Source organism: Cinclus cinclus, chromosome 11, assembly GCF_963662255.1.
Source record: "Cinclus cinclus chromosome 11, bCinCin1.1, whole genome shotgun sequence".
NCBI classification, from domain to species: Eukaryota; Metazoa; Chordata; class Aves; order Passeriformes; family Cinclidae; genus Cinclus; species Cinclus cinclus.
This window is the reverse complement of record NC_085056.1, coordinates 5,214,896-5,242,148: the sequence shown is the minus strand read 5'-3', so window position 1 is coordinate 5,242,148 and position 27,253 is coordinate 5,214,896.

Here is a 27,253-nt window from a genome sequence, read left to right as displayed (position 1 = left end):
ATCTTTCTGAATTGGGACTGAAATTCCACCAATAGGGACACATTCATGAAGAGTCAAACCTAGAGTTCCACGTTATCATCAATTCACTCACTCTGCTTCAGGCAACTTTAATGTTTTAACTCGGAAGCATTTCCTCTTTTACCTCCAAAAAGCCACTCCATTGTTAAATAAATTATAATTACGCCTCTAATTTTGCCATCTGAGAGTTTCTTTCCCAATTCAAGATTTGGAACCAGGAATTTTTCTATAAATTGCTCAGGCTAAGTCAAGGTAATATGAGAGATTTTCCAAGTATGTCATTTTGTTGTTATCATTATCATCATCACCATCATTACTGTTATTATTGTCATGATCTTTTCTTTGGCATTTTGGCTCTTACCTCAGCAAGGTGAGCAGTGCTGCACAGCACGTAGTCTGTGCTTCCCAATTCAGGAGAGCACAGCCATGCACAGATCAGAGGTCCAACAAAGAGTTTATCACAAGTGCATCTAGTATTGTTTCCAATCAGTGAACTGCACCACAGCAGTACAAGGGAACTGAAGGCTGGCAGGTTACAGAAGTGCTCCTCGTGCACTAACAAGGGTGTTTCAAGAGAACAGGTTTTTATTAGCTTCAGTCAGACTTTCCGTCACAAGACTGTTTTGATGTTCATCTTCTTTAAGGGGGCAGTAGAAGGTTTAAATCTTAATCCCTTCTGAGCACAGAGGACTTGAAAGGCAGTGGAATGAATTTATCTTCACCGTATTACACATGAGTGGAAAGCAAGGAAGACCCTCAGTAGAGTTTAGACCCTTGTAATGAGCTCTGGAATCATAACCCACAGCAGAACTTAAGTCATTGGTCCAACTGGAGAAACAGTGCCTGAAAGGGATGAAATTCTGGTGAAGGCATTCTCACACATCTTTTTGTTAAGATTGTCTCAGGAAGGACTCCCTGTGGTGGAGCTGGCTTCCAAGAACTGAGAATCCTCTGAGTTTCTGAGATATATACAGCTGGAACTGTTGCCAGCAAGGCTCCTACCTTGAGTTTCAAAGCCTAAGAAGGCCCTGGCCACAGTTCATTCACACCTTCAGGTCAGCTTCTGCTTAATGAAGTTCTAAAGAAGTGGTAAGTAATTGTCTAAAGGCTGCCAATTACATTTGGGGGACACTGTTTCTGCGCTGGAACATCTAGGATTGAAGGAAGCAAATCGGAAATCTTTGGCAGCAGTGGTGAGGGACCAGGCAGACCAGGGCAGGAACAGCTTTCTTGCTCCCTGGCTTCAGTCATTTTCCTACCCAAACCACCAAAGCCTCTTCAGACTCTTAGGTGGGACTCCTAATGAAAGAAGTTACGAAAGGGCAGAAAGTTTGATTCACTGAGCCGCCACACTGGCAACGCATTTGCACAACTTCTCCACCCAAACTCAAGAGGTTTAACCTGTAGGGATAATTGCACCCCTTTGGCAAGGGTGGTACAGAACACTTGAAAAGGTAATCAAAGCAGGGAAAAAGGGAAAGCAACATCATTTTGGATAATTGGAGCAAAGAGGTAATACATATCTTAGTGTCACAGGGAAGATTGCCCAATGCAATATGCATTTATTCTTATCTCAGAATTGTATTTATCGAAGTAAACCATGCTTAAGTTAAAGGGAAGCACATAAATCTTCTCTTATTGTAATTTTGCAACTCAAAGCAGCTGCTAATTATATTATAGATCTTCTAGAAGTATGTATAGTAATTACAAGTTTCAGCCACATTATTAGACTTGCAAATAGAGTTTGTTCTTTGTAAGCATGTCAGGAGTAGAGGGTCAGGCCAAAACCAGGCTAAATCAGCACAGATTCAAGAAATCAAGTGACAAATCCTAACTGTACTGGACTTACCTAATTTGCACTTGATGAAGACATCACCTTCAAGAAATATGCAGGCTTCCTTGCTGAATTCCTTCCTTTTGATCTGCTCACCCAAGTTATGAGTTGTCTTGGGTTTTCTGCGTTACCACCTCATGGAGATGATCAGGGTCTGCCTTGATCCTGATCTCAATGCATTGGAATCAGCAACAGCTCACTTCAGGTCTTAAAATCTCCCTGAAAGAAAAATTGATGTTATTGTCCTTAGAGTCGGAGAAAGTTCAAAGCTTATGAAGTCCTTGAGAAGCCCTGGATACTGCCTTCTTCCATGGATGAAAGGAAGAACCACCTTTTATCAAATAAATGCACAAAAAGAACATTTAGTGAAATAACCAAGGTATGGTTGTACTACCCACTGTCTTCATATACTACAGCTGAAGCTAAAATACACTGCCAGGTGTAAATCCTAAGTATTATTTATATTTGCATACATACATGGGCATAACCATTTGTATTACTAATTTGGTCTATTTGTCTGGGTTTCATATCAGTTGAGCACTGGCTGGAGTTCTTAAACCAACAGGAATTATGTGGGCAAAAGACTGAAAGGCTGCCATGCAAGGCAGAGTTTTCAAAATCATTATGTGAATTGTAAACTGAACTTCCAACATGAAAAGATATTTTTTATAGATGACTCCTAATTCCAATGTATTTCCATAGAAACTATAGAAGTACTAATATATATCTATTCAGAACTGAAATGAAACCATTATTCAAATCCCTCCTTTCTCAGGAGTTACAGAAATGTAATAGTGAGTAAAATAATGTACAAGTGGTTAATTTTTTCTGTTAGACCAGTACGGGCACTTAAATATTGCAATCTCAAGCACAAATTATTCTATGAAGATACAAAAACAAAAGTATTTGCTTTGTGAATTATCATTTACAAAACCTTTAGTTACCTTTTACTGAAAAAGTTTAACATGAGTGCAAAGCCATATTATTAATGAAAATTACTATATACAGTCATTTAAACAATGACATCTTCATACTGCTTTTCAGTAGACACTTCAGTGTCTACTCTTGCAAAGTGCTGAGTTTCTTTCATTCTTATTAAGAATAAGAATTGAAACAAAAGTGGAAAACACTCTCCCATGACCAGATGGATGGGCAATGTTTATTGTGCAACCTCTTCCTTGGGAAAAGAATCTAAATAAGAGTTCCAAGATTAATATCCAATTTCCAGGCTTTTACAGTACTTGGCAATCATTCAAATCTAACAGTGAACCAAGGCAAAGATTAAAAAGCCAAAGGCCACAAACCTGTTCAAACTAGTGTAGTGGGTTCAAAGTTTCCTCCAAGATCCTGAGCCATAGTTTCCACATATCACTGAGGTAAAAAACCTAGGCAGCCCCACAGATAAGGTCCTATTTACTCTAGATGAACTGAAGAATTATAATGAATCACGCTTTGGACCTTGTTCTTTAGATGTAATTAATACCTGATTATTTTGGTTACTCACTGAAGAGTGACTTCAGCATAACCCTTCAGAAGTGTTGGAGTAAAATGAGCTGGGGCACCAAAAAAAAGGTTAAAAAAGAAGAGCTGCTGCTGCTAATGGGGAGAGTGGTGGGAAAATACTTATGTCTCCTTGCCAAAGTGAAAGTGCATTAAGGTGCCTGTTCTTGCTGAAAACTTGCTGGAGATCCCACTGACTTTGGAGGATGCAGGGGAGAATTCTCACAAACAGGAGTGTGAAAGAAAGCAGGGAGAAGAAAGAAGTGGTAATGTAGGGTCCTTTCTTACCTGTGCTTGCCATCTGCAATCCCCTGGTGGCTACATCATCTTGACACAGGACTGGATTTAGCTCTGTTATGTTCTGATTTTCACCAATGGAAATGTCAAGAGGATTCCTTCTTTCTTTCCAGCCATGTAACAGGAAAGTAGTTATTGTGAGGAAGGTAAACCATTTAATTGTTCTCCTTTAAACAAAGCACAGTACAAGTTCATTTTACCATTCTAAAACTTTGAATACCAAGCCTAAAGAAGCTAGAATCAAATCAGTATTTATTATACTCCAGTAGCAGACTGCTACCAATATGACTGCTCATGAAAAATACCAGGTACTGAACACAGCAGAGTCTAAACACACAAGGAGAACCAGCAGAAGAGGAGACAGAATACAGGATAAGCCAAATGCAACTTTTTTAAAAAACATATGGACCAACTTTTTCTCAGAAAAGACAAAAAGCTTTTTCTCAGTCTGCAAAATATTTGTGTATCACTTGATGTTCTCAGTTCATTCAGTGCTGAAATCCTACTCCACACATTTACCAAGACCTAGGCTATGACACCTACTGTCAAACTACTACTACTACCTGCTGTAGCCTACGATCCCTTTCCTATTAAAGAGAGCTAAACCAACCTTGATGATAGTAATGGAAACCCAAAAACTTTCAGCAAGTATGAAATCATCTTATATTTGAAGATGAATATTTGTCCTTCGTATTGAGATTCACAGGGTCTCATCTCTTGTCAGCTGACAAACTGTTGTCACAGCTGGGCAGGATCAAGTCCTGAAAAATATGTGTGGAACCTCAATTCATTGACACCAAGGTCACCAAGAAACCAGCTTGAAACAGGAAACATCTCTAGCCCCATGGATTATAAAGATTTTATATAACTATGACAAGTGCTTACAGTAAATTCCAGTATAAGGAACCTCCACCAATAGCTAGAGCTGTGAGCTCTTTTAAAACAGGGTGGTGTCACTTGATTCTTGAAATTGAGGACACATCTTAAATTGATGTGAATGAACTGGAGGGTAGAAAAACTGATACATTACCCATTCCTTCAGTCAGGTCTCGTATTTTTTATAGACACTTAATGAAAAGTCAGTTTTTATTCTGACAAGTCCCACTGCAGCACCTCATAAGAAACAGCTGTTCTCAGTTCACCAGGCACTTTGCTGTGCCAAGGGTTCCACTGACCTGTCCTCCCTGGACTGGCTGAGCAGAGCAGGTAAACAGCCACTACCTTTGCCTGAGAGCAGCTCTTGCTGGCAGCTATTCCCAGTTCTGGAAAACAAATTGCAGACCATTATCAGCTCTTCTGGTAATTGCTGCAGGATGGAAATGCAGAGTGAAATAAATCACAACATCATTATCCTAAGGCCCAAATGGTCTGGCATATTTTTGCTTAAGATGGTTAATACAGAAGTGGTGTAGACTGCAATGGCAGATAAAAATATCCTATATTGACTAACATGCATGGGGGCCTTTTGTACTTGTTCAGGTTATCCAAAACACATTTTAAGCTAACAAAAATAATACTGTCTTTAGTCACGACATTTGCTTTTTAACTCCGTGGGAAAAGAAAATCCCTCAGTCTTTAAATATGAGAGCCTTGAACCCTGCACAAGGCATTACATCTATTACTAAGATACCACAGATAATGGCTGTGGGCTAAAGGTTGGTGTGTTTTCATTGTTTGTATTCTGTCTTTAAGACAAATGTCCACTGCTCAACTATATCTCAGTATTTATATGGACACCACTTAATTTTCAGTAGTTTTTCATGCCTTGGCTAAAATAAGTGAACTGACTTAAAAGTTCTCCAAAGTCAAATATAATATAAAAACTTCAAAACTCAGACTTTAAAAGAAAGAAGCTGCAAAATCAGGCACTTTCAAACAATCATTAGGTCATGTGAATGGAAGAAAATGTGATGGGATTTCCCTTGGGATATTCTAAGAGCAAGTACAATCCCTGAGCCAACAGGATTGGGGCATTTCAGGGAGGTTATGTTCAAAAATACACATTTAATGTTCAGCCAAGGAGCAACATTAATGGCACTCATGGATTTGCCAACTGCCCAGAGAAAAGCGCAAGGAGGGAGGGGAGGGGAGGGAAAAGAAATAAATAAAACTGGAGAGAAAAAATTATATGTAATAGAATTTTGCTTCTCTCTCCAGTTTTAGACCAGCTCATCAAAGCCAAAAGGTAATTCCACTCATTGCAGTATCTTCCATCTTGATCAGATTTCATCCATGAATAAGCAATTGGATTTCTACCAGACAACTGGAAACCTCCCAAAAAGCACAACCCTCTGACATGCTAGCAACACTGGAATTAGATAAAACGTTCATGAGACAGACCCACAGATTTAGTGGATGTGACTTTCATAAACGCTGGTGTTCAGAAAGAGCAGCTTTATAGAAAACATTTGCCCCAGTCTATAGTCTCTGCTGAAATGAGTTTAAATTATCTAAATATCAAGTACATCTTTTTTTTAAAACTATTTTGGTGTTGCTGGTATTGTTATTGTTTTCATCCAGTTAAAAAAAATTAAAAGGCTCTGCAGGGCTTGTACTAAACAGTTTGGATTATTATAACCAAATTTTGATTGAAATACTATTAATGATCTGTCCTAGGAATATAAAGTAAGATTTTTGGGTTGATAGCATCTTTGTGATGGAAAGCACATCTTTTTAATTGGGTTCTTGGAGAAAATACTGTAAAGCTTGTTCAGTTTGTTTTAATCCAGACCGCCCTGTGCACATGTACATGGTTGCAAAAGTCTCATTATGGTTCACGACTGCATTAGGTACATTATACAGGGAGAAAGCAGAGCAAGACAAGGCAACCTCTTTTCAACCAAGAGCACAAAAGTGCTGCTTGTGTCATGACCAAGAGTAACCCTGCGACAGAGGCCACGGCTCCATCAGTGCCAGACACACCTGGGCCAGCAGCCCTGTGAGCTGGGCTGGTCCCTGCACTTCAGCCAGGAGGGACTTTCCTGACCCTTGCACAGCAATGCACCTCAGCTAGAGGAAGAAGTGTCAGGTTTTTTCTTTCCTGGTGCTACTCAGTACTTTGTGCATTGGAAACAACTGGTACCAGCAATCTGCTGAGCAGCTCTGTGCACAGGTAGATGCTCTGGCACGGAAACAACAAGGCTCCCTTATCTCAGAGGCAGGGCAAAGCCATGATCCCTATTTAATTGAGAGCTGACAGCTGTTTACATCACCAAGGATTTAGCTGCAGTGTAACTGCTCCTGTGACAAGCCATGTACCTTTGAATGTTGGACAGTTTACTTCCAAATCTTTTATGTTGTGACAGCCTCCCTAATCATTCAGAAAATAAATTGTGGAAGCTCCCAAACGGCATTTTCAAACATGACAGTTTTACTGCCTCCACCTTTACACCAGCGACTCCACAGTGACTGCTGGTTTTAGAGTTGTTGTGGGTTTTGATTATGTAAGAATAAACAAAACAGGTTGCTGCTAGTACTCCTAACACAATAAGCACTGCCTCTTACACAGTCTGAAAAACTACTTAATGCTGTGGAACAGTCAGTAGTGGTGGCTCTTACACCACCATCTGTCTATGTAAATGCAACTTCTGCAGCTGGTAAGACCTAAGATAATATATTCAGATGCAGAGCACTTGCTACCACTCTCCTGCTATTTGAGCGTTATCAGAATGCTCAAATTAAATGAAACTCAAAGCAGAACAATATGTCATGTCCACTCTGAATTTCAGGTATCAGAGAAAATACTGTAGAGAGAACTCCTTGTTCTACAAAACATTTTGCTGATTACAATTATATCAACAAAAACGAAATTCCTATTTGCAAGAGTGGATACTGGCAGGGGAAATGCTAAACCAGCTTTGTTAATTCCAACACTATCAGATATTCCAGTTTGCCAAATATCTGCATTGATTTCTGCATCTCCCTCCAGCACTGCGCGAACTTACGGTGCCCAGTCTCACCAATAAGTTTATTGCTGAAAAAGAATTTATTGTGGCAAAATTCAGCTAAAATCAGCAGCTTTTTTAGGCACTGGGGCATTGAAGATGAGGCATCCCCTCAATCTACTCACACTCTTCAGCCATGCCCTCAATACCATTTTAGGCCAAAATCCAGCAGCATATCACAACCTAATCCTCTTGCTCATTTATTGTGGGAAGAAACCCAGGTGCATGGGCTGGATGGGAACTTAGAAAGATGCCTAAGGCACTGAGATCTCCTGGCACATCCCCACTTTTCAGTCCTTACAGGACCAACCATCATCTTGAATACGAGGGCGATGAGTGCTGTGTAAGACCTACAACACCCCAGCACTTATCATGGACTTACAGGAGTTAGGGAGCTGAAAGGAAGATGCAGAGACTGGATGAAATCTCTAGCTGCTTTCTATATCCACCTTCCTCCCAGCACAGGAATATTGCCAAATGTAGATCAAACTTGGCTCTGCCTGGCCAGGACCTGAAAGCCTCACTGGATAGGTGTGGGTTCCAGCTCTCTCTGGGTGACCTGTTCCCAGCTTGCACTGACCTCTGAAATGCTGCATGCTACAGGAAGAGCTGGAGAGTTTAGTAAAATTCATAGAACCAGGCTTCTTAGACCTAGCGTAACTACATTAACTTAGAACGCTAATCAACTAATAAAAGATTTCTAACCTCTTGGGGCATAAGGGTCATTGCATCTCATGGACAACAGTGAAGCATTTAGCACTTTATCTCTGCTGCAGGGAATATTTTATCTGCAATGGCACCTCAAGAATGGTGGGTGTTGTCAGAATGTCAAGGTCCAGCATCAGGGTATGCAACAAACATTAACCACTTCATCCCTCTTCACTGAGCAGTATTTTAATTTCATTTTTTACTGGACATGATTATTAGTTTATGACAGGTGTGCATTAGAGAAGAAGCAAACCTAGATCACCTCCTACAGGCCAAGGAGAAAGGAGACTTTTCCTTCACTGAATATTGTTGCTACTGAACCTTTACACTCCACTTCTAGTTTCAGCACCTTTAAAGAGCACTCAGTCCATCAGACAGTTCTAGCCATGATGAACTGCAATTATTTATCTTAATATTAGACCATTATGGGATGATCTTCTAATAGTCAGAATTTCAGGGTTAATAGCAGGCTCCCTCATAGATGTGAAACAGCCAGGACAACTGGGCACTGCAGGAAACCAAACAAAAAGACACTTTTTTGCCCACTTTATGCAATCAGAAACTACCTTTGCACATGAATCAAGATTTCTTTTTTTTATTTTTTTTTCCATTTCTTGGAAACCTTTTCTGCAAAATGGAGTTTATTGTAAAATACTGTGGGGGAAAGTGCATATTAAAAGTATAATATATTCTCTTTACTGATCATGATCTGAGAGTTAAAGTGTGTTTGAAACATTGTGTTTTGCAATCCAAGCTATGTGATGAGTGATAAGCTATATAGTCATAATTAACAGTAGCGATAAATAAAATGTATTACATTCTGTACAGCCCTATTTGCATTGCAAAAATCCCTATTTAGATTACAATGAACTCTAAATTACAGAGTAAACAAGTTTTGGCTACATCTTGAGGCCCATCAGGGAGGAAGGTATCGTTTGCCACCCCAGCAGAGGAATGATGTTTACATCCAACTGGACTGTACCCAGAGACTTTGCAGCTTTAGCACACAAGGGGCTGCAAACAGACCCCTGCAGTCCCTGTGCTTAGTGGGGTTTATTGGATGGCTGCAGGCTCTCTACTCAACACCAGAAGCTTTCAGCAGAGCTTCTTTCCCAAAAGTGGTTAGTGCTAAGGGGGTTAGGCTGATGTTAACCTCCACCTGGGAGCCAGCTTGGTGGGCATTAAGCTGCCAGGTCGCTGAAATGAAACACACTTGGGTGCCTTCATAAAGAAACAAGTCTGCGATTTCATTTTGGACAAGCCATAGGTAAGGGACAGTAAGATATTTGCTTTAAACTTTTTCTTCTCTTTCTCCATACAGAAAACACAGCAACATTCCAGGGGCTCGGATCACCTGGATCTCTGTCAATCCCAGCACCAGAGTGTGCAAGGTACAGGCTGTGCTGATTTGGTTAGTTGGTCATCAATTCCTAGAGCAGTGCCAAGAAAAGCCAGCTGTTCACTCTCTGACAGGGGGTCACCTGTGAGTATCTGTCACCATTATAAACTCTTCCATGCTCTAAGTGGTGTTTGTACAAAGTTCCAAATGTATGCTTCCCTTCACTAAATGCACATGCAGGGCAATTTGGAGAGAGGCAATGTCAGTTCTGATGACATCAAGAAGGCAAGAATGTGTCTTTTATTGACCTGGCAGGGTAAGATCAGGTCTGGAAGTGGCACTGGCTGCCACCTCGTTTCACAACTCAGAGAATCTGATTAAGATCCCCAATTCCTTTTGGATAGCTTCAAACAGCTTTTATTCACTTGCCTCCACAAACAATGACATAAAATATTCTCTTCCCTGTGGACTTCACAAGTCATGAGCTGTCAGGAGTCCAATCTGAAGTCACCCAGAAAGTGAAGGTGGTGCAAAAGACACCTCAGTCACAGGTCCCTGTGCAAAGCCAGACCACACCAGACCAGCAGTGGAGCAGCTCCAGCAGAGTAAATTTTTTCCTGTCTGCAAGCACCCAGATCACCAGAGAGAGCCACAGGGCACATCACCCAAAACATTCAAGTTCCAGCCCATTCAATACTTAGGAATTTCAGTGTTGTTTGAAGAGACTTGATAAAGGAATTAGTTCTCTCCTCTTTGTCCAAGATAACTCAAATTAGTTATTCTTCCAAATATGCTGTAATTTGCTTCTCTGGAGGAAAGAAAAAGAAGCAGGAGTGTCTTCAAATGAGAAGGAATTGTCAGGCAGGGTAGGTCATTTTTCCTTCTTACTTTGGTGTGTATCATTGATATTAATGCTACTTTTTTTGCATTTAACCTTAAATTACAATCAATGAGAAAGAGTTGGACTTTCAATTCTTGTTACAAACCAGCTCACATAATTTAGATTTAGGAGTCTTTGAATTCTTATTTTTTCCTGCAAATATTTTCAATAAGAATTGGAGCTGGAATAAAAGCTTGACTGACCAGATATGATTCCTGTTCTCAGGAATGAAGTAGAACACTCCACCTCTCACCTGTGTACTCATAGTGGCTTTGTGTTGCATCCTCCCATTTCTTGTTTCACTTGGGATCTGAAGTGCTGAGGAGGCCTGAACACATGAATACAGCCAGTTTAAGAAACAAAACAAAGGAAAGAAAAAAAAAAAAAAAAACAGGCTTGGTGCATAACCCGAGGTGTATCTACGCAATAAGCAGGCACCTGAATCTTCTGGTTCAGGTGACAACACTAAAAAGAAAACGACTTGTTAAAACATTACCTGAAGCAGAAGTTTCTAACTCTGTGCCAGGCCTGGTACATGCTTGAGCAACTCTTCTCAATTAAGTCATCATCCCAGCGATGCCTCGTGGGTGGCGCGGCTCTGCGCCCTCCTCGGTGAGAGCGAGACATCCCCCACATCCTTTGCACTAATTATTGTCTCTGCTGCCCTGTGTGCTCATCCAGAGCCATGCTCTCACCAGCCCAGCTCAGCACCCTCCTGAGAGGCAGCTCCTGAGGAACTGGATGCCTCTGACACCACCAGCCAAAAACTGCTGCTGTTCAGCTTCTGAATTTCCCAAAGCATGTCTCCAGATTCCCTCACGAGGCAGGTGTGTGCCACCAGAGATTGTAAAAACCAGAACCAGCAGCTCCCAAGTCAAGAATGAATTTTCCATGTGTTAGATTTCTAAAGTCTGACAGAATTTCTTAGCGGCTCCTGTGCTCCTTGGCTACTAATTCCCCATCTGCTGAAGGCAATGACAATGTAACAGAAAAACAAAGGGATCTGTCCTGGAAAACAGGAAGACTTTCTTGCTGCATTAGTTTTTCTCTGCTGTCTCTAGAAACAAATCTCCCTAAAATATCAGGAACAAATCAATTTTACTGCTTTTCAGTAGAGAGCAAGGAAATTACCTTTTCTGATTTCAACCTTCTCCCAGTGTCACAAACCCATCAGGCCAAATAATTTCCTAAGAATTTACCATATGTTCAAATTGGAACCTGAAAATAGGCTTATTTTCTGTTTAGTCTAAATCCAAAGCCACAGAATGAAGTTTATGTTCAAGCTACCTGAATCTGGAACTTCTCAAAATGTGAAGGGTTCAGGTCTGTACTTGCAGCTTGTTTTTTGTTCCATTTCTAATGAAAGATAACTTAAAAAGTAAGGATTAACAATTTATGGGGTAGTAATCTATAAAAAGCTCTGCATCCAAGGTATTAGAAAGCAATAGAAATTGTTTTGTAGAAATGTAAATGGTATTTAAATGTAAGCAGGTATTATACCCAGTTGGTTACATGGGGACAAGTGAGAGTCACTGACTGGCTTTCCTGGGAGTCAGATAGGTCCCTAAATCATTAACTTAGTGTTAAATCATCTTACAGATATAAATAAATTGAGAGACTTATTCAGGGATGTCTTGCAGAATGTAAGCAGTTTCTATACGAATGACTCATAAGATCAAAGTCAAGGAAGACACCCATTTAATTAGGGAGGAAAGTCTTGAGCAAATCTCAAAGACACCTGTGCCAGGCACAAAACCTTCCCTGTGTGCTCTCCAGTTTCACCTGACTCTTCTGGAATACAGTTTGGAATACCCCAAACTATCCTGCAAAAAATGGAATTTGGCTGAAAAGCAGCTAATCTAGGAATCCTCCTACGGACTCCAGAACATTGCAATCACCAATAAATATTCACAGGTTTTTCTACAGTGCAAATTATCCAACAGAACAGGTTTGCAATCAGAATGCAGCCTTACGCAAGTCAACCTTCAAATTCCACAATTTTACCAGTCCTGCTCTTCAGCTGGACAAGTGGCCCAGGCTGGCAATGCAGGACTCTGAGGTAATTGCATGGTTCCTTTGTATCACACGTGATCTCTGTCCTGCACTGGGTATTTGCTCATGACATAATCTGTCATGCTATTAAGGAACAACTCATCCTTGATGGCTTGTCCAGAGCTAAGCAGAAACCACAACACTCTTTTGCTATTCAAAAATAAACAGCACTTTCTTTTTTTCCCTGACAGTCAATGTATTTCAGCTGATACCTGAGGCTGGAGAGTTAGACCCACTTTCCAGAGGATTTTCTGCAATTAAAAAAAAAAAAATGATTTATTCTTAAAGTCAACACCCCAAAAAACCTTTCCTTTGTATTATTGTGTTTTGCATGAATTCGGAAGCCTGGTAAGTCACTAAGAAAAAACTATTATTTTTAACATGAACTAATGTTTCCTCTGTCGCAGTTACAAATTTGGTAGGTGTGTCTCCATTATGGAGCAGAAAAATCACTGTTCCACAGACTTTACAGCATATGTGATTTTTATCCTAGCTGACTTTATTTCAGATATTTGTAATTGCATATCACAGTCATGGTTACTGCTTGGTTTATTATCATGGCAATTAAAAACTGAATGTACTCAGTGCTGAATTCTCCAATTATATTTACACTGCTCATTTTTATCACTCCCTGTTGCAACCCAAGACCTGCTTTTCCTGACCATTCACCCTGCATCCATGCTGGACTGTCCCTAGGTCTCTTCTGGAGCAGAACAACCATATGATGTTATTGCTAAGTCTTTGCAATGGTTTAGTTCTTTGATCTCCCCAGAATACAGAAGAGACAAGAGCAGAGCCACGATAATACACTGCTTTTAATTTTCAGTGGATATCACAAAATTCTTCTGAGAATCTGCTGCAAAAAGTGAAGTTCGAAAATTAACTGCAACTTGTCAACATCTAGTGCATGAGTGCTTATAAAGTGACTCTCTTCCTTGGATCTGGGTGCTTGCAGCACTTTGGAATCTATTAATTTGACAGGAAGATAACATGAATGTAAACTCAACTGTTACTTTCCTAAAATCCAATTAATCTTGTCAAGCAATATACAAAGTTTCATTTCCCTAAAGCTGCATAAACTAAATAAGGCAAGATGGCTAATATGGCCAAACTTCCAAGCCCTTTTCCATGCAGCACTTAGCTCAGAGAGTTCCTCTCAATCATAAAGGTATGGATGGTAAATGAGATCAGCACTGAGAACTAACCTGAGAAATGTGGTCCAGCAGCGGAGGAGATTTGTTTCTGCTCGCTTGGGTGGCATCACAGGACAGCTGTACATCTCACACCTTGGCTCATGTTTTCTTTCATTCAGGAAATGTGCAAGTTACCCTAATCTAAAAATGGACAATCGGGCAACTGTGTTGCCCTGGCTTTTCCCTTAAAAATCACATTTAATGTCATCTCCTCACATTCTTTACTAGAAAAGCTGCTCTAGATTTTCTAGAAAAGTCATGATCTGAATGAGGGAACTTTCAACAAAATTATGGTGTACTGTCAGCTGTCTGGACTGAGCATATTTTGCTGAGAAACCAACATCACCAGGAGCCAGGAGAATCCCAGCAGTGTGTAAGACAGTGTAACAAAGACAAGTGAGACAGGACTTGTAAATAACCTGTGCCAAGGCTGGACAAAGATTACTGTGATCTCTTCCAAACACATTTTCAGTTCTTGACTCTCTTCAACTGTAAAATATGAAGAAACAAAGATGAATACGAGTAGGAGAACAAGAGACAGGCATTTCAGGGGAACATAGGGAACAACAAAGGAATGCAAGTAAAACAGCATCTCGAGGAAAAAAAAAGACACATCAATAAAAGTAATTAAAACTTTTCCTTGATTTTTCTGTACTTATCTGGTATGACCCTGTGCTTTTCTATGCTTTGTTCAAAACAAAGGTATGACTACCCTGATCATTCACCTGTTACAGCTTTCTCACAATTTTGTAACTAAAATCAAGAAGACAGATAAAGCATATCTAAAATCAGACATACAAAGTGGGATTGCTGCATTGTACTCAGAAGCCCAGCATTGCACGCCCACAAAGAAACAAAGAAAAAGTCATTATCTGTTACCCTAATTTAAGGTGTGCAATTAGCAAAGCTGGAATGCAAACAGACTCTCCTCAAGTCACTGTGGGTGTATAGATGGATGACATATCTAATAAGAAGCTGAGCATCCAGGCACTAAGATGCTCCTATAAGCTGTATCACAATCCTCTTAAGGATTTAGGGAAATCAGAGGCTCAGCTTTGCCATCTGTGGCTTAATAAATATTTTCTTCGGAGGCTTTGTGCCTTGTCTTAGCAACCAAGGAAATAGTCATACCAGTAATTTCTGAGACATAGCATTATCATGAGCTCATTTTGTCTTTCCTCAACAGCCCTTTTTTTGCAAGTGGATGACCTGTGGTAGCTGTGCTGAATGAAGGAGGTGAAACACAGCTTTTGGGTTTCACTGCATGACCCATGTTAGACCACAGGTGTCCAGGTACTCTGGATCCTTGTCTTTGGGAGAGAAGAGTTAAAAGATTGTCATAAAAGCAGTGTTGCCAGGTCCATTGGAGTGCCTAATGGACTTGCAAATCAGCAGGGTCTCACAGCAAAGCAAGGAGGTTTCTGAGGAGCAATTCCCGTGCTGACCTCACACATGCTCAGTTCTGAGGAAAGTGATATATTAGAGATGATTGTGTGAAAAATTTGGTGTAGCACAGAGTCAACAAGGTTGGGAAAGACCTTCAAGATCAGCAATTCAGCACCACGGTAATCATCCCTAAATCACATCCCCATGTGCCATATCCAGACACCTCTTGAACACTTCCAGATGGGGACTCCAACACCTCCCTGGGCAACTTATTCCAATGGCTAACCACTCTTTCAGTTTGGGGTTTTTTTCTAATATCTAAACTGAACTTCCTCTGATGCAACTTAAGGCAATTTCTTCTCATGCTTTCATCTGAGACATGGCAGAAGAGAATGAACTCCATCTCATTACAACCTCCTTTCAAGTAGCAATAACAGCAGTGAGTTCTTCCCTGACTGCCCAACTGGGCAGTAACTCAAAGGACCCAAAATAATGCCTTCCAGATGCACTATTCCAACAGATACATTCTTTTTTTCAGCGTTGCTTAAGCAGTATCAGCAGACATAGGGCAATTCTGCAGTTTTGGAGCACAATCAATGATGGACCCTTATCTGAGGCTACCTCCACAAAGGAATTCAAAATTATGCCCCCTCTAACTTCACTACCTATATTCCCAAGATCTGGAGCTTCAGAATTGTCCAAATCTAGCTTAGAATAAAGGAAATCAGAAGAATTTGGTCAGCTTTTGTAAGAGAAACAAAACCCAAGGAAATGAAGATGATTAGCATTTCCCTCTGGAGCTTTATATGAAGATAAAGAGGGCTTGCATAGGCTAAAGGATGTGAGCATGAAAGGTGCTGGTATTTAAGTGGATATGAGAAGGCTTCCTAGGCAGCTTAAGAAAAATCAATGGTTTCCAAAGTTTTTGGAAAAACCTGGAAAAGAGGGAGAGGAGTATAGAAGTAAATATAAAATAACAAATGGGAAAAAATACATTACTGTATTGGCCCAGTGTTAAGAGCAAAAAACTGAGAGCCAGACCTAATCTCCAGTGTTGACTTTGTACCATGTCCTTGGTGCATGATGTTGGTGAAGTTGCTGTCTCTCTCCAAGCCACAGATCCCCCCCACATGTTTCAGATGCCATCGAGGTGAAAGCTCTCTCTTCTTACTCATATTTCATATTTTGAGGGGTTTCAGTTTCTGTTGCAGTCTGAAGTTGTTAACTTATAATATAAAGGCAAAGCCAAATGGAAACTATAAAATATTGTTGGTTGGTTTGGCTTGATTCTTCAACGGATTCAAAAGTGATAGTCCTCATAAATGCTCTTTTCAGAGACAGGTTCTGGGTTTGTGCACATCATAAAGTTTTGTATTTTCATATAATCTATTTTCAACAGAGCCCTCTTTTAACTTGAAAACACACTGTGGAGGGAGGTTCAATGTACTGCTCTTAGGACATACAAATCTTAAAATCCTTATCTGAAATATTTCAAGAAGTGTTTTGTGGACAGAACTACACAGGAGCAAAGTGCTACCCATAGGATATTTTAGAAGTCTTTCTTTCCTGAAAAACCATGTCATCAATTCCTTTGTATTACCATACATGAAAAAGGGGGGAAAAGAAGCAACAAATTAAATTCCCCCAAACAATTTGTTATAGGAGAAGATCTGTCTTTGTCAAATGAACCCACCTCGGTTTATAATTGTCAGTTTTAAGGAATGACTGAGAGATGCCACTTATTTAAACTGAAACAAGGACTTTGCTCTGGAAATCAGACCACAAGGAGGGATGGATTTGCAAATCAGCTGCCAAACCAATGCATGCAAAAGACAACAGCCTTTCCACTTCACATATCCAAACGGACAACTCTGACAGTTTCTATGTGCAGTTATGTGAACTGCACACGTAATCATGGCAATTGCATGCAGAAATTGGATGCAAACTACACAGTTAATTTGGTTTTTAAAAGAGGGAGTAACCTCACAACACTATACACAGAGGAGTCAAGCAGTAATTACAAAGTGCTCTTCAAACCTCTTAGAGCAAAACCCAGTGTTTCCATGCAGTTGTGCTAAATATTTTCCAGCTGTCAATGTGGCTGCACATTGATACAGAGATAACCTTTTTTTTTTTTTTGTATCACCAGGAAAGATGGATGAATTTCAATTGCTTGACAGAATAGTTGTATGATATTTCTTAATGAAGGGTATCAGCAGCAGCTTGTATTGCTGGTCTAAGGAGTGCAGATCTGTAGCAGAGCTCTCACTTGATCCATAAATGCATTAGAGGACACAGCAAAGAGTCAGTGGAGTCAGAGAAGTTTGCTAGGAAGGCCTCAGCTGAGACTGGGCATTTTGCCTGGGATGGCAAACTGAGGATTAAGGGCTGTACAGGACATGTGAACTCCACTCAAACGCAAACACAAGCATGATTAAAATTTAGCAAACCATGATGTTCAAGCCCTTGGGCAAAATCCAGTAGACACAGCTGTATTTAAAGGCTGATGCAAAGGAGAACTGTAAGACCTAACAGCAATTCAGCAACTCAAAGAACAGAGAGGCGCTTGAGACCTCTCTGCACTCTGAGTCTCAGTCTAAGGTGGCACATCTTTCTCTCCACTACTCCCTTCAACAACTTTGACCTTACAGTTACTGTGTGGGACCCTTTTTCCAATGGATCAATGCATTAGCAATAACAATTAGACCTACAGGAAGAAACAGCATCATTCTTTCAAAGACCAGGTGCCTACACATCTGTTTAGGTCATTTTGAGATGTTGGCTGAGGGCTGCAGTTCAAGGTCTGTGCTGATAATGAGAACAAAAGAAATTTGGAAACAATAAGATTACTGAAAAGGAAGGCATTCTCTGGAATGGCTGCAAAGTATCACATACAATGAAATACTCCACCAGTAGTAGAGGCACTGAAATAAGTGGGAATTTGAAGCGTCTCCCAAGAAAATCAGAACTGCTGCTGCTGGTTTTCTGCAGCAGGAAGCCTGTAACTTCAGTCTCTGGGGGGAAACAAAAACAATGGAGGCACGCTGGTTATAAAACCTTCCCCTTATTTTCTACAACTGAATCAACGTTATTGCTCTAAGAGAAAGCAAGAAACACACTTGGGAACAGTCATGGACAGTACCTTTGCGACAGCAGATTATGAGCTACCTCTACTCTAAAGAAAACCATTTTCAGAATAGTCACCTTGTTCTTATTTGATGGGAATACAGCAACCTCAGTGCTGCTTGTAAAAAGAACCAAAGACCTCTTCATACCACCCTTCAGATACACTTGCACATCATATTGCTGCTGTGGTGGTGCAGAGCCACACTGTTCTTGGGTCATGTGGATTCACTTCGAAACAGGAAAAGTGCTTTTGGGCTGGCCAAAAAGGATACCAAAACCCCTTTTTTGAAAATTTGAAATCCCATTGAAATTTGGCATTTGAAATTCAGTTGAGTAACTATGTTCCTATGTGCTGCATAGGAACATGTCTGATCTCTGTTTCATCTCTACACACCCCTTGGTAAACTCAACACTTAAACAATCTGCTGTCCTGAGAAATTAAGAATTCTAGGAAGAAACATATGAAGAAGTAATTCTTCAAGAAGTACTTCTTCAAGACAAGAAAAGTCTCTGCATTAAACCCTGGTCCATTTTCTTGACCCCTTTTTACACCTGCTCCTCCTACATCTGAGATTTTCATGACTGAGAACAAGTGCTCGGCAGGCTTGTGCTCTGCCCTTAAGAGTAAATGACTGCAGGATAACTGGGAAAAACCACATTCCCAGTAGCCTAAGCAGCACATCTGCCTAGCATGCTCTCTCCACAAAGCAATCCTGGCACTTCTCTTCTCCCTCTGACTGAGCAATGATGTTAGAAAAGGACTATTATTCTGATGTGGATACTAACACTCCTCAGCATATCAGTGCACTGCAGGGCCTGAGCACAACGCAGGTAAAGAGCAGAGTGAAAGAGTCATCCTGGCAGGATCTCTGCCTCCTGCTGAGCCTCAGACAGGAGCAGACATCCACCTGTGCTGGAGTGGCACTGGAAGGCAGCTTTTTCCCTGAGATAGAGAGCTGAGAAACACTGGATTACATGGTTGTCATCACTGCTTACTGGCTTTTGTTCTTCTCACATCGCCAGGCAGCAGCGAGTGCGGTGCCACAGTGCTGTGCTTGGATGGCTCAGCAGGAGCTCATTGTTTGTTACTGCAGAAAGGCATTAAAAATAGCAAAAACAAATAAACTAAAAAAGTAAAAGGGGGTAAAAGAAAAACAGGTAGAGCAGCTTTCCTCTTGGAACATCAGAAGCCAGGTGCATAGCTACTGACAGTGATGGCAAATACTGGAAATATATTGCACTTCATCAAAGTAATAATATTTAGGAATAGATTCAAATTACCTTTCTGGTACCACCTACAATTCTCTTGGAACTGGTGATGTGTTCACAGAATAAGACCTTTTTACACACTAGTAAAAATATGCAAAAGTATAAGTAGCAAAGGTGATGTTCTTGCATACCTGTTTACATAGATTAGCACATGTGCCAGTAGTAGCTTTAATTCTTGTAATGAGGTTTTTCACAGGGTAAGGAAAATCCAGACAAAAATATGATTGGCAAAATCTACCCTTAATATACTATGAAAATACCTGTGATATTTGATTATGTGGCATTAACTAACTAGGGCTTATCTTGGTATTATTCTCTACTTGTGGCAGGTGAAAATCTCAGGCTAAAGACTTCACACAAAAACAGAAGGCTGTGTAATTTTTCAAGAATATACAGCATTCTGCATACTGCAAATACTTCGGGTATTCTAAAGCAGAGCATATTGTATGCTGGCAAAAATAGAGATTCAGAGGAAACTACAGTAATCATTAAACTATATCAAGTAATAAGAACTAAACAGTCAGAACCCAAATTTAAAAAAAAAAAAAAAGAAAAAGAAAAAGAAAAACAAAGTAAAGTTTATGCCTTTATCAAACAGTAACTGTGGGAACTCACAACAGTTCCACCAGAAACTTTTACCAAAGCACCTTCCTGCCAGTGCATTTCACTGCTTAAGGGAGGACTGGGGGTTTTTATGGGTATTTGAAAGCAGCCTTGGGCAGTGAGAGGTTGATCCAATCACACAGAGTGGTCTGGGGGACACTAAGTGTGGAGATGGTGCTTTTATCCCTCATGGAAACCTTCCTTGATGTGGGGACTCTGTTCCACAGCACAGTCAGTATAAAATCTCACTCAGTTACAGGTGAGATATTTTCTTACCTGCACCAGGGCTCCCAGACCACCAGCTCAATTCTCCAAGCTTTGGGATTGCCCTAAAGCCTCGCTGTGGATTCAAGGATCCTTCTCAGCAGTCACATTGCTCTAATACTCATAATCCCAACTGTATCCTGTGTACAAGCACTTCATTGTGCAACATTTATAGGGTCTCATTCTGCATTTGTTTCTTATTACATCGTATTCCTCTGTGTGCTGTTTTTAAAATAATTTTTAAAAGATTCAGAGGCTGACTTCTATGCAAGGGAAACAGAGCTAAAGAGACTCCCTGCCCAGTTACAGTGAGAGACAGAAAGCCACACTTCAAGCATTACCCTTAAATTAAAAAATAATAATTAAAAAAAAATAAAATAACAATCAACCAATTGCAAGTCAAAATATATCATGACAGACAAGTCAGCTGGTGCACAGTCCTAGCTCTACCCACTGCAGGGGAGCAGCAACATTGAGACCAGGTGAGCCACTGTCCCCCCTCTCTTGCAACCTCTTTTGTGGAACCTTGCAACCGTTGAACTTTTTTTAAGTATTGCCTAAATTAAGAGACTGCCCAAGAACCCAAGCTTAGGTGATTTTTGTGTTGGCTTTTGCTTACATATGAATTTCTAGTCCATATGTGTGTAAAGAAAAACTGGAAAACGTTAGGGGAATGCTATTATGTGAAGAGAGGCAATAATTTTTAAAAAAATATAAATACCGTTATTTGTTATATTCCTGGTCCATGTTTTTTATTTGTTAGATGTAAGCAAACAACTGTTATATTAAATACAAACAGAACAAATAATAAAGTCTTTTAAAACATGTTCCTAAAGCTCTCTGAAACTTGAACATCACTTGGTGTGCTGAAGCTGGCAAAGAACAGCCTCAGTGAAAATCAGAGGCAATTTCAGTACAATTAGCAAGGCTGGGAAGGAGACAAGGGTGGAGCAATAGGATTTCTCCTTCTTTTAAGAATAATTCCATCTTCAGATTGCTCTGCCTGTGAGCTCTCCTGCAAAGACAATGCTTATAATAGTAAGAGTCAAAGCTCCCTGGGCAGTGATTGCCTTTTTTGCCTTTTTTTTGGTTTTGTTTTTTCCTGCCCCTCATTGACTGCACAGAAACCTGTGCAGTGGAGTACTCCTCAAGGCTTGGGGATCAAAGTGTTAAGTACAATTAAAATAGAATATGAAATTCACTACTAGGAGCACACTTAAAACATTGTAAGAGATTGAAAGCTAAACTTGCTCTTTGCCCTGGCTGATATCTTTTTCACTCACAACACGAAGTTAAATTAGTTAAAAACAGTGCTCCTTTCTCCTCTAAAAATACACAGAGCATAATAAAAAATGTAACTCGCAATCAGCCCCTTGATGTTTTTAAGGTAGTAGCAGGAACTGATACTGCCCAGAGCAGCAATGAGTTTCTGAGTCCCACACATGGTAAGAGAAACTGAAACAAGGGATGCATGGAAAATCCATTAGCAGAAGCCTATGTGGAGACAAAACATTTTGGTTTTTGACAGATCTCCAGAGGTCCAAGCACAGCACGTTAATGTTTATGATAGAAGTCAGTCAGTCTCCAAGCTTATGTTATTTTGTTTTGGTAAAAGAATATGAGATGTTAGAATAATTACTGGTATTTTTACTGAGTAGCTCTTCTTAGGAGCTTCTCTCAAGTGTAGCTGTTTTTAATTTGTGGAACGAGGGTGGGCATAGCTTCACATTTATAAAGCTCTAATTGAGAGCACTTCCCTCACAGAGAACAATAACATGACATTTATTTCTTAGAAGTTTTTAAACTGGATATTTTGATTTTCGTTGCCAAATTTCTGGAGTGGTCCGATTTTGGGGTTTTTTTTGTTTTGTTTTGTTTTTTTTTTCTTTCTAAGTCATCTGCTTTTCCAGCGTGACTAAATTCAAAATGTTTGTACCATTAAGATGACAGATGACACGGCCCAAAGGCAAACACACAGGATCATCTGTCAGGTGCTTGGCTCTGCTGTGGTTTACTGAGTGCTTTGCCAGCAAGTCTTAGCACCTTTGTGTGCTTCTGTTTCCTTACCTGTAAAATTGAGATAATGACACATACCCTCTTTGTTATAAGCTTTGCCATCTCTTCTTTATAAAAGTGCTACGCAGCACTAAAATACAGATATAAATGCTTAGATAACTCTATCTCAGTGCATGTGAAGGAGAGTTGGTTGGGGAGGAACAGTAACCTTTGTCTCAAGGGATCTGGGGTTGGTTTTGGTTTCTAGTCTCTATTCATTTGTTTTTACCTTCCACAATTGCCTGAAACATCTGCTGAATTGGCACAATGCGAATGGAGAGATTCCACCTCATCCTAATTTTGTCTCGATGCAAAACTGTCAATGTCTGGTGTTTTCAAAGGCAACAATTTTTTTCTGAGTGCCAGGAATAATCTCCTGGTCTTTGACTCAATCTGTAAGCCCACAGGGTTATGTATTTATTTACTTATTTATTTTGATGTCTCCAAAATAGCAATGCATGTTGCTCTACCAGACTGCATGCTGTAAAACAGTGGAAGCAAATAAACTGCAATTGTTAATGTTAATTGGTCTTACTTTACCATGTCATTTCCAATTTTTTTCAAAATGGAGATTAAAAAGGGTTGGAGAAAAAGCTGTGATTTTGTCATAAGCAATCCAGTTAGTGGAATGAACTGAAGGGATTTGATTGTTCAAGCTCTGCACAACCAACGAACCGCACAAATTCACATTAATCTGTCTGTCCACACCCCCTCAGCCTGGTCTGCACACACTGAGGCTCCTACACACAGCCACGGTGGAGGCCACTGAGTGTGCAGAGCCACGTGCAGAAGGGCCACACTGCCCTGCACACTTTGTACCACTCGTCCTGAAGGTGGAGATGCTCAAATACCCATGAGCACATAACCCAGCGAGGCCTCAGGTGACCTGCTCAGGACAAACAGTGAGGACAATTTTGACTTTTCACTGTGGTTGATGTGAAGTATGCTTGTGGAAAATTCCCAATAATAAGACCCAGAAAACACAGTATCTTGCAAATTTGTCAGGGTCCTATGACCAAAAAAACCAGCTCAACTCACCTGCCCTCCAGGACCAAGGCAGAACTGCATCCCCACAGCACTCGCTGAGTGTGGTCCCCAAACTGAATTTAAAAGACCCAAAGGAGAATGTTCCAGCCTAAATGACCTCATTCATTCAGGATGTTTTCATTAATATCCTGCTTCAGTTTTCCAGTTGATAGTTTCATTGGTATTATTCTTAGCAATCCCTCAATAAAACCCTGTATTGTTCTTTTCTAACACCATGGTGTTTATGCCTCTCACATTCCTACTCACAGTTGTATCCTTGTGCCCTCACTTTCAGCAGTTCTCAGAAACTGGGCCACTGTCACTTGGGTGCACATAAACACATCCACACATGGACACATAACCTTGGAGGTTTTCTCTGAATTCTCACTCAGCCTCAGAGGCTCCCAGTCTTGAGAGAGGCCATCATTCTGATCAAAAATTCCTGCCTCCTGCCCATCCTATTTGGGGCGTTCTCATTGCCATGCCATTGCACCACAAATTTTCATTTCATTTTCTGTTATTTATCACCTCAGCCAAATGTTCTTCTCAATTTCTCCCCCACGATGAGATTTTCCTTTCCTACTGGCTTCTCATTTTCCATATTGCACAGCAGTGGACTGTTTCCTGTCCATGTGCCTGTCCTCTAGCTCTCTTTGGACACACCTGGCCAGCTCCACTGTCCTCTCCATCCCCCAAGTGACTGCTATCTAAAGATACTGTTAGCACACCCTGCCCTGGGGCCATTACCAGTAGCTAAGAATCAACATAAATCCCATCTTGGAGTCAACCTCTGCTAAACACCTCCCCAAAACACCACACTTTACTGTTAGTAATTACCCTTCAACCAGTTTGCAGTCGTTGCAACACAATGTTTATACCCTAACCAATGTGTAAACTTGTTTTGCAAGCAAGAATGTCATAAGAAACCACATCAAATGCATTACTAAAATCATCAGTAAATCCAGCAAATTGCCTTTTATCCACCGATTTTGCAATTCTGTTTTCTAGAAGAAGTTTGGAAAATCAATTTTATATTCTTATTTTTGCTACTGAGGCTCATTTTTTCCTAGTTCTGTAAAAAAATTTCCATAGTTGCTCCCTTTTTCCATTCCTACATTCCTGCTGAGATAATACCAAGACCTTTCATTAATTGCTTAGGAAGACTGTATTTGCCATAGTTTACCCTGCATCAAGAAAGCTGGTGATAAAGTTGATATTTGTTGCAGCTGTGGAGCAGATGTGGTCCTTGAACTCTGAGATTTTTTTTGCTCCCTCTGTGTAACAAAAGTCCAGATTTTTAGGGAAATATATATGCCAACAGTTACTAAAGCATGTCACCTGAAAAGCCTAAATATTTGTCTTTTTGGGAGAACAGGATTTACCTATAATACCTTAGTGAGCCCACGACACCAGCTTCCCTAGACTTGTATAAGGCTTCTGGCACAGATGAAAGTCAGACATCACAAGGGCACCCTGAGTTTTCTAGGTAGCAGGCACCTCAATAATACTGGCAGGAGACTGAATTATTCACAGCTGGAACTCTTTTGGCCCCATATGCAGATCAGGAGGCTGCAAAATCCCCAAATGACAACGTGACTGCAGAAGCAGAACAATCACAGACTGCACGCTCATATTCAAGGCCACACATTTTGTCCTATTTGATGGAAAAAGAAAACTTGTCAGTACAGGAGAGAAAATCAGGTCTGGAAATAGGCAAAAAGAAAAAAAATATATATATATATACATATATACTTTGTTAGTGAAGATTCAAGCTTCCAAACCCACCAACAGCAAAATCTACTGCACCTTCAAAATGTACATAATTCTGTCTAGAAATCAAGTGCAGGAAAATGGAAAAAGAATATGCACAGACGGCACGATCATATGGCAAACATATGGAAATAAAACAGAGTAGCTACTGCTTTTTAAGCTCCACAAGAGCGATGAATTGAAGATGAGTGAGAGACCCCTTTCTCACCCTATTTATCACCAAATACCCAAGGCTTCCCCAACCCTCATGGCACATGTAGCACTTTCCCTGTCCCTCATACATCTACCACTTTTAACTCGTAAGAAGCCCCAGACTGTTCCATAAGTACTCTGACTATTTTCTCGAGTAAAATCACACAAAGAAGTAGCAGATGAAAGGCAAGAGAAGTATTGGCATGCAGTTTCCTAAAAAAAATCCCTACAACAACCTTGCCATCAGCACTGGGCCCATCCTTAGAGGTAGATGGAAAGAGCAGCATGTGAGCATCACTGTGCTCACACACACCCAACGTGTTTATTAACCACACACAAGTAAAAGCTTGTTAAAATCGCAACATATCTGAAGCCCAGGCGAAATGTTTTAATTAAACGAAACATATTTTCCTCATTAATACAGTGTAAGATATATCAACAGCCATGACATACTCCCATGGCATGTTATTTTCTTCTCTGTGTGTGAACATCTGTACATTTCCCCAGAAGCTGAATTTGACACATGTGATGCAGGAACAGAAATGTCTTTTCAGTGGAAGTCTAAAGCAAACAGATGTGTCAAGCATCTGCCAACAAGTTATGAGGAAGTTACTCCCGCTCCGGGACATAACCACCTATGCTCTTCTCCTTAGAGGAAAACCCAGGTTTTGTGGAAAAGACAATTCCATACTATGAGTTTGGGATGGAAAGGATCTCTGGAGATAGTCCAGTCCAACCCCTCTGCTCAAGCAAGGTCAGACACAGCAAGTTGCTCTAGGGTGTGTCCAATGGTGTTCTGAGACCTTCCAATGATGGAAACTCCATTCACACCCTGGGGTAATTTGTTACAGTTTTTCATCACCCTCATATTGGAAAAAACACCTCGTATTTAAACTGCATTTCCTGTATTTCAACTTGTGCAGCATTGAGAAGAGTGGCTCTGCCTCCTCTAGTCTCCACCATCTGATACTGATACGAGCTGGCAATATATCCCTTCAGCCTTCTCTTCTGCAGCTTGGACAGGCCTAGCTCTCTTTGCCTCTCCTCGTATGTCAGATTCTTCTGCCTCTTAATAATCTCTGCAGCCCTTCACTGGACTGGCTGCAGTCCCACCAACCCTTTCCTGCACTGGGAGCCCAAGCCTGGACACAGATCCTGCATGAGTCTCACCAGCACGGAGCAGAGGGCAAGAACCCCTTCTCAGCCTGGTGGCCATGTTCCTCCTCATGCTGCTCATGCTCCTCCTCATGCTGTTGGCCTTTGCTGCAGAAGCTCAGAGCTGGCTCACGGTCAGCTTGTCACCCACCCACAGCCCCACGTCCTTCTGTGAGACCTCTGTCTTTTGGGTAGCTCTGGTTTACAGGGACATTGTTTCCAAATCTGCATACCTAAGCTCAGGCACATAAATCCATACGGGGCATCAAAATGAAAGCAGGTTTCTATGCCGAGGCACTGCACACCTACAGCTCCCAATGGAGAAAAGTGGAAGCATTATGATTAAAGCCCTATTTCATGTTCCCAGGTTGCCTGCAGCAAAGCCTTCATCATCAAATTGTGTATAAACGGAGTCTCTGTAAGATGCTACATTTCAACTAAGCTCTAACAAGAGCCACTCAAGAGAAAAGTGCATTTCCTTCCAGTTTATTCCTTTGGTTTCAATTGAGATAAGTTACAAACCTATTGTAAGATAGATACCACACAACACAGGCGCACACAGCTCTGAGATAATTCATCCTAAACCAGTGATCTATATGGAAGGTTAGATAATGCTGCATTATACATGAGAATATGAGTTCC